We start from the raw sequence: 9,420 nt of genomic DNA on the forward strand, positions 1-9,420 counted from the left end.
TATATATATATATAACCCAATAAGCTAAACCAAAATCAAACTGTTTACCCAATAAATATATTTTAAAATCAATAAAAAATCATTAACCCAATAGCATTTTTATCGATTCGATTTATCGGTCGGTTTGATTTTTGTACACCCCTATTAGGGGTGTGCATCGGTCGGTTTGGTTCAGTTTTATATGTTATTGGTTCGGTTTATCAATTTTTAGTTTTTAAATATGTAAAACCAATAACCAACCAATAAGATATTTTCTTATCGGTTTTGGTTTATCGGCTTTTGGTCCTTAACGATTCAGTTTTTAATTTAACCAATAAGAAAATACTCATAAAATAGAAATAATAACAACTAACATAAAAAAATGAAATCTTAGTTACCGCCAAAATCCTACGCAATACATTTTAGTTTACAAGAATCTTCAAACTTGAACTGAATGTTAGTTCAGAAAAAAACTGAATTCTAATTGTTGGAAACTACTAAATGCTTCAAGCTTTCCAATACGATAATACCCGAGCTTTATATTGTGCCTTTGTTTCCTTGAATAGGTTAATACTTTGTGAATCACTGAATTGTGAATAAGTAGTGCATATATATATATATATATATATATATATATATATATATATATATATATATACATATAATATATTAAAAGTTTGCAGACCCTTATAAAAGCGATTCAAACTTTTTACCCTTCATTAAAACACACTTCTTTAGACAAAATCGTCTTTTTACTATTTCTTACAATTATAATTATACATAAATACTAATAATATTTATTTTTGGCAAAACAAAAAACCACCATTATTAAAAGAGTCTTAGTTATGGTACCTTATATTTGCCAAATAAATACAATCTTAGAAGTAAAAAAAAATTACTTTATTAGTCTAGGATTGTACAACTTATTTGAAATAAAATTCAACATATACACTAAAACAACAAATTTGGCCTATTTTTTGACAATCGCTTTATTTTTTGAGAAGAAAACGTCTAAAAATGTTTACAAATTATTTAAAACTTTATTTCAACATGTGTCTATATAAAGCAATTTTCATATTTAAAACAATTGTCATATTTAAACAACAAATTTATTTTCAACTTCTACTATAGTTTGTTATTTTGTTTCATCCTAGTCGTTCTTTAGGGTCAAAATTCTCTCAGGTAAAAAATGTTTTCATCGAAGACTGGAGCTTTGCGATCATTATCATATTGTTTTGTTGTAGTTTACAGATTGTAGATGAATGTCGGTTGACTTTGAAAATATTTTGTGTATAGGTTAGTTTTAATGCATTATTTTGATATCTTTATTATCGTTTTTTTCACAGGTAGTAGATGAATGACGATCGGATTTGAATCATTTTTGTAGGTAAAGGTTAGGTTTAATTGTATTGTTTTAATATCTCTATTAGTATATTGTTTTGTGGTAGTTTGCAGGTAGTAGATTAATGTCGATCAGCTTTGAGAATTTTTATGTGTAAAGGTTGATTTAATTGTATTGTTTTGATATATCTTTTATTGTTTTGTTTTGATATCTCTAGTTCGAGGAAATTTTTGTGTAAAGATTAGGGTTAGATGTATTGTTTTGATATCTCTATTATCATATTATTTTGTTGTAGTTTACATATGATAGATGAATGTCTGTCGGCTTTGAGAAAATTTTTGTGTAAAAGTTTGATGTAATTGTATTATTTTCATGTCTCTATCATCGTGTTGTTGTAGTTTACAGATGGTAGATGAATGTCGATCGGCTTTGAAAAAAAATTTTTAAAGATTAGGCTTAATTAAATAAATTCTCCATCATAACATATTCAAAAGTTGTTGAATTTAGTTTAATTATTATACTCATCCTTATCAATTTAAACAAATATCTTATTTAGTGTAACGTTTGAATTCATTAAAGTGAGATACACGCGTGAGAAGCGTACACCTAAACTAGTATATATATATATATATATATATATATATATATATAACATAAATAAGTATAAAACAATAACTTAGTGTATCCTTATTGGGTTATGATTTTTAACCAATAACCCAATAAGCTAATACCAAAATCGAACCGTTTACCCAATAAAATTTTTTATAAAACCAATAAAAAACCACTAACCCAATAACCCAATAGCATTTTTATTGATTCGATTTATCAGTTAATTTGATTTTTACACACCCCTAATTGCAATGGTTCCGACACCCTTTTGGTATAGTTTGCTAACCGCTTCTATAGTTTTACGATTCTTGCCCCTGGACATTTAGTAATCCGTTCCTATAGTGACTTGTACAACACTTACTGCAGAAGTTCTCTTTTTGCTTCTGCTTATTGCAACAATTTCATAGCTACTGTGACAACTTTCTTCGTTATTGTGTCAATTATGTTTGATTACTACTAGAAAGATTCTTGGGCTATTGTAAGGGCTATATGAACATATATTATCGGCAATAATATTGCATAAAACAACGTAATGTACCAAATCTACATACATCAAACATGAGAAGAAACTATTCATAATCAAAATAACAATCAAAGATCCAAGGTCAATAATATCCATAAATGCAGGATACCCAATAATGTTTGACAATTCAAGAGGTGAAACACGTGTTCAATGTGCAGATTCTAGAACACATGTTAAATTTCAAAGCTATCAACTCAATCCTCCTAAGGTGGGCTTTCATTGCTTTTATCCCCTTGTTCACATTCACTACCTGCAAGTGATGATAAAAAATGAATTAGCAAATATTTCAAAAAAAGTTTTAATATAAATGGAAAAAGCTCAAAAATATCCTTAACCTATAGAAAAGAGTAAAAAAAAACATCTCAATGATCAAGCCCTATGGAAGGAGAGAACAGGGATCATTTGAACCAACTGTTAGTCATTTTGCAGATGATCATAAGTAGTCCAATTGATCCATGTTTCATATCACCTGAAACTCTATATTTATTCTCCAGACAAAATGTTCTCTAGAGCAACAAATCCATGGCTAGAAAATTGTTACAAATTCCAAGAATGGAATGTTCTCAACAGTGGCAACAAGTTGATCCCCTAAACTCTATATTTGTTCTCCAGAAAAGAGAGAAACAGTACCACAAATACAAAGAGTACAGTAACAACAACAATTAACAAAAAAGTATTAATGACTTCACACTCTCATATATAATACTTTTGTTAGACGATTTGGAACCCGAAACAAAAAGAACAGAGAGATCGAGTGAGAAGAGAACCTGATTCTTTGTGGATCCACAGTGAAGTGAAAGGTTCCTCAGAGGAATTGTACAATGATGGTGAATGCTAAGCAGCTCACCAATACAAGTGTTAATCTCAAAATTAATCCATCAGCTCAAATATACTATATGTTCATGAAAATAAAAATATTCAATTTCACATCCTTATAAACTAGTCAGAATAGAACTATAAGGAAACATTTCTCAGAGAAGCATCAACATACATCAACAAGTCATTTTATGATATGTAATCAGAAGAAACAATGAAACAGGAGTGTGATCCTTCAGAAGCTAATAAGTTTTTGAGGATCTACACGACACAAGCCAGTTACATTTTTAGAAGATCCTAGCAATGTAACTTTTATCAGCACATATTCAAGGTTTACTAAGAATGTGTAGCTTATTTTGAATGCATGTATACATGACATCATTTTGGAATGCCAAGAAACTACTGTAATCTTGTACGGATTTTTGCTTTTTTATGTTTCCCTGAAGAAACAAGAAAGAGAAGGGCACCTCAGGTTGATAATTTGTGCAAAACTTCTAGCCAAAATGTTAAATACCCTCTTGACAAAAACTGAAAAGCATGCAAACAAAGGAAATGTGAAAGAAGTCATAGATGGAGGACAGATCTTTTTCTTTATTTTGTTTCCAGTTTTTAGTTTCTTTTTAATCTTCGTTGCATTACTCTCCTTATGCAACAATTTATTAGAAGAAAAACAACCTGAAACACACACACACACAACGAGGTGGTAACAGAGTGAGCCTATTTGAGAAATCACTAAGAAATGTTGTTATTTTTTAATGCAGAAATACATAATAGAGGCCACAAAAGTAAGCCAATATTGCATTATTTATTTCCAAGGAATTGATTTTCTGTACTTTCTACGTGTCCCATAAGAACTAAAAGATATTATTTACTCTGTAAATAGTTCAAAGGTACGGGTGGATTTGAGGCAATGGTCACTGGGAGGACAACATTGATATTCATTGGTAGTTCAATCTGATGCCTCATCGCACAATATTTAAGGTGTTAAATCTTACCGACAAACTTAATTCTCAATATTCTTGAAAAGTTACTCATTGGTGGTTTCATTTCACAAGTCTCCCAGTTTGGAAGGTCCATGGAATTTTGAGAGGTTCGAAACTGGTCTCCTATTTCTATATACTTTTATATTTCAAACATACATCAACTCTTTAGTGTATGAACTAAGCAAACGAAATAAATTAGTTGTGCAAACAATGAATCTATTGTACAGTTGCTATTTTAGACCATTTCTTGAAGAATAACACTGAAAGAACTAGGGTAGATAGCACATGTATTTTGAAAGCTAAAAGGAAGGGAAATTGAAAGGTAAAATTGAACATGAACCACTAAAAAGAGAATTTTACCCATCCATTTTTACTCAATTCTATACCCATCCTCTTGTCTAAAAATCAACCTATTCTTGGTGGTACCTATTAAAGTACATAAAGGAACTAGCCGAATTCTGGGATGTAAGGTGGAAAAGTTTCCCATGGTTTATTTGGGACATCTACTAGGGGCGAAAAGGAATGATCAAAATATTTGGCAAGATGCCTTGGATAGATGTGTTAGTAGACGTACTCCATGGAAGAAACAACATTTATCTTTTGGGGGCAGATTCACTCTAGTTAACAGTGTATTGGATGGTATGTCTACATATCTAATGTCCCTATTCTCAATGCCAGTGAATGTGGAGAAACGAATGAATTCTTTGAGAAGTCAATTTTCATGGGAAGGTAATGTAGACAAGAAAAGATTTCATTTGGTGAAATGGGAAGTGGTTCTTAAAGACAAGAAGGGGGGTGGCTTAGGAGTGAGAAATCTGAAGCTACATAGTAAAAGTTTGCTTCTCAAATGATTGTGGATGTACAACTTGGAAGGTGAGGAAATTTGGAAAAAGCTTGTAAATGTTGTTTATGGGAAGGAGGATAGATGGTGTACTATTAATGGGGAAGTATGGAAGAATATAAGCAGACTGGGAAGACTTCAGTCAATTTACTAGACTGGAGGTGGGAAATAGAGAAAAAATAAAATTTTGGACAGATCTGTGGGTTGGTGATGCATGTTTAAAGGATAAGTTCCCTACTTTGTTCAACTGTTCCTCTAAAAAGGATGGGAGTATTGCTGAATTCCATTCTAACAATGGATGGCAACCAAGGTTCCGGAGAAATTTGAATGACTAGAAAATATAAGATTTTTGTCAGTTGCTTCAACAATTTGAATCAGTTCATATTGATCTGAACAAGGTGGATACCCTAATTCGGTGGGCAAGTAAAGACAAAAAATTTACAATTAAAAATTGTTATAGTGTGTTGATAAAACAGTTAGGTCACTGGGATAATTCTTGGCCTTGGAAAATGATACGGAAGACAAAAGATCCCGCTAAAGTAGCATGTTTTGGATGGGTTACAACTTCGGAAGCATGGTTAACTCAAAATAACTTGCAGAAAAGAGGTTTTAACCTATGGAACGGATACTTCCTTTGTCAAGAAAACCAAGAAACCATGGAGCACCTTTTTCTCCATTGTAAAATTTCTAGAGAATCTTGGGAGTTATTCCTAAATCATCGTGGAATTAATTGGGTGATGCCTCAAAAAGTGAAAGATTTGTTGGAAGGATGGCAAGAACAGGCGATACCATAAGAAATAAAACAGATATGGAGAACTATTCCATTGTGAATCTTATGGACAATTTGGCTAGAGAGGAACAAAGCTTGCTTTGAAGGACAGAGAACGCACATTTCTAGAATTAAGGATAGATGTTTCAATAATTTGTATTTCTGGAGTAAAGGCAGCTTAATAGAGAGTTTTATATGGATTTAGTGGATATGCTAGAAAAAAGAGTATATGAGGCTTTTTTTTGTTTTGTTTAATGATGTTTCTGTTCCTTTCCCTGTACCATCTTGGTACCTTACAATAAAATATCTACCTTGTCAAAAAAAAAAAAGTGCATAAAATTGTTGCAGGCCAAGAACACAACCAACAGCTTGATTTTCCTTGAGCAACAAAACCCATGTCAATTGTTTAACATTCTTGCATCTACTCTTTTCTGTTGGCTTAAATGCAGCATCCGGACCATCAATTTCAATAATGGAGAAATTGGGGTTCTCCATTTTCACTATAACTGGTGTTCCCCTCTGTGTATCATTATCCTACCAGTCAGAAAAATTCAATCGTGGAGCCATAGGAACAACAAATTTAGAAGATTCTGAAAAATAATGACCCTTGCACACTACTTACAGTAAAGTATTCAAGAACTCATTTTTACACCTAAAATGCTATAATTTTATGGACTTTAATTGGTACTATCAGGAATGGACATTTAGCATGACACAAAATTGAAGGCAAACTGGAACATAAAAAGAAATATTAAAAGCTTCGATGTATTTTGAAAGCTCAACATGCAAAAAATATCGCACATCTATTTTACCCAAATCGCACCTTCGGTGAAGAAGACAAATAATATCGTAGCTTTAGTGAAGAAGTCAAGTCTGGTCGGAGTGACAGTCTCGTCGGAAAGAAACACAACAAGACTCGTAAGAGAGAAACCCCACCGTTCCGTCGGGGAGAAACTGTGGGGAAGAAGACGAATATGGCGTGAATTTTACTGAACCCGCCTCAATTTTATTATTTATTTAGAATTGTACTTTTTCGATGGCCTATAAAGTGAAGTCACAAGAGGCCGGTGCCAATATATGCTGTTTCTTTTATTTTGATTTATTTAATTTATGTGATACAAATAAAATTTAGATATTTAATTATATTTTTAATATATTTTTAAATATTATAATTGATAATTATTATAATTTATAATAATAAAAAATATTATAATTTATAATAATAATTTTAAATATGTTATTTTTCTTGTTCAAACTTTTATGTCATTAATAGTTAATTATATTTTAAAAATAATTTAAGTTTTTATTTATTTTCATTTATAATATTTTTTTGTCTATTTCAATTTAAATGACACTTACATAATTTTTAGATTCAATCAAATATTTTATATGTTTTAAATTTTTTAAGTTATTAATTATTGTGATATATAGTATTTTTTACGTATTTTTTTAAAATATATAACAAATTAAATTCTTATAGATATTTTAATTTGTTATCTATTTTAATTTATAATACTTTTTATATAATTTTCAAATAACATATATTACTCTCCTTTTGTAAAATTTTGTGATATTGATAGTCAATTATATTTTAAAAATAATTTAGGTTTTTAATTATTCTGGGTAAAATGGTTTGATGGACCCCTGTACTATGTTTGTTTTGTAATATGGACACTTCTACTAACATGTTTGTTATCTGGACCCTTGAACCCACTAAAAAGCAATATTTTAAACCTTTTGACCTTTGACCGAATCTATGTGACATTAAAATTGTTGAATAGAATTTGGAGCGTGACTACACGTATGTATGGGCGAATGAAGCAATATATTTATACAAAAATAATTTAAAAAAATTATAAAAGGCAATCAACCTTTTTCCAACTTTTTTAATTTAAAAATATTTTTAAAAATTAAAAAACAATAAATTTAAAAATAAAAAATAAAAAAGGCATCCCTACGCCTCACCCCACCCCAGCCCCGTCCAGCACCCCTACCTCACCCCAGCCCCAGCCAGCACCCTCCACACCCCACTCTATCCTCGTTCAGCACCCCCACCCCAGCCTCCGTTCAGTCACCCCCACCACAGCCCCCTCATTCAGCTACCCCCTACCCCACCCTTCACCTCCGACCCCATCCAACCATGGCTGTCATGGCCATCACCATTAACGCCCCCACCCCCACAGCCCTCAAGGATCTCTCTTCATCTTTTTTTTCTTCATCATCATATATCCCTAAAGAAGATCTTTGTTGTGGTTGATATTATTGTTGTTATTCATTGTCAAAAAAAAATATTGTTGTTCCCTAAAGAGGATCTTTGTTTTGGTTGATATTGTTGTTGTTGTTCATTGTCAAAAAAAAAATTTGTCTATATCCTTGAAGAAGGTCTTTGTTATGGTTGATATTATTGTTGTTGTTCATTGTCAAAAAAAAATAAAATTGTTGTTGTTCCCTGAAGAGGGTCTTTGTTGTGGTTAATATTGTTGTTGTTGTTCATTGTCAAAAAAAAAATGTATATACCCCTGAAGAGGATCTTTGCTGTGGTTGATATTGTTGTTGTTGTTCATTGTCAAAAAAAACAAATTGTTGTTTTACTTTTTAAATTTTTTTTATTTACTTTCTCAATTTAAATTTTTCATTTTGTTTAGGATTAATTTTGTAACTTTTACAAATTGTTAAAGATATTTAAATAAAAATTGAAAGTTCATTATGTTTGTGTATGTTCATTTATATTTAAAACTTTAAATTAATTGGAGATAAATTTTAATTATTTAGAATAAATTTTATGTTTAATTAAATTTATTGTGTTTGTGTATTAGAATTTATAGGTGAAATTTAAATTTATAGTTGAAAATTTAAATTAATTTAAATTATAAATATATTGTGTTTGTGTATTAGAATTTCTACAATTTATAAAATGAATTTATTTAATTAAATTTATTTTAATATTTAATTTCTCATGTAGCATTTTAAAAATAACATAAAATTTAATGTAATACTTAAAAATGATGTGGCGGCTGATATGGCAGCTGGCGTGGACATTAAGTTTAACGTAATACTCAAAAGTGATGTGGAAGCTGACGTGGGGCGGTTGTGTTACGCACACCATCAGAGGGGTTTAAAATGTTGCTTTTTAATGAATTCAAGGGTCCAGATGATAAACATATAAGTAAGAGTATCGACATTACAAAACTGACATTGTACATGTAACGCCCTAAATCTGGTACCAGAATGCTACACGGTGCCCATGACTCCGAAGTACCACAAGCTAATCCATGAATGATATTTATAAACTGAGCACTGAATAATAGTAATAATATCGTAACTGCGGAAACATGAACTGAAAGGCCATAAGGTTCAATACTAGTACATAACTGGAAAATATGGTATAACAATACCAAAACAACTGAGATAATTGTCTGAACATACTGTAGTCTGAAAGCCTCTAAACTGTCTGAATATGGAGTTGATGGGACAAATCCCCAACTAACTCTGACTACTTAAATAAATTGAAAACTGAAATAGTAATGTGATCATCATGTCCTCGAAGGATGAGGACTC

At 30.9% G+C, this 9,420-nt stretch overlaps 1 long non-coding RNA gene across 1 annotated transcript; it reads right to left on the reverse strand.

The window, feature by feature from the left end:
- Positions 1-2,478: 2,478 nt before the first annotated feature.
- Positions 2,479-6,903, reverse strand: LOC107877178. Its single transcript, XR_001676228.2, has 3 exons — positions 6,686-6,903; positions 3,221-3,345; positions 2,479-2,703 (listed from the first exon to the last, which is right to left on the reverse strand). It is a non-coding gene; the product is annotated as an uncharacterized LOC107877178 (long non-coding RNA).
- Between the last annotated feature and the right edge of the window lie 2,517 nt (positions 6,904-9,420).

The sequence above is a fragment of the Capsicum annuum genome, chromosome 1 (assembly GCF_002878395.1).
Source record: "Capsicum annuum cultivar UCD-10X-F1 chromosome 1, UCD10Xv1.1, whole genome shotgun sequence".
NCBI classification, from domain to species: domain Eukaryota; kingdom Viridiplantae; phylum Streptophyta; class Magnoliopsida; order Solanales; family Solanaceae; genus Capsicum; species Capsicum annuum.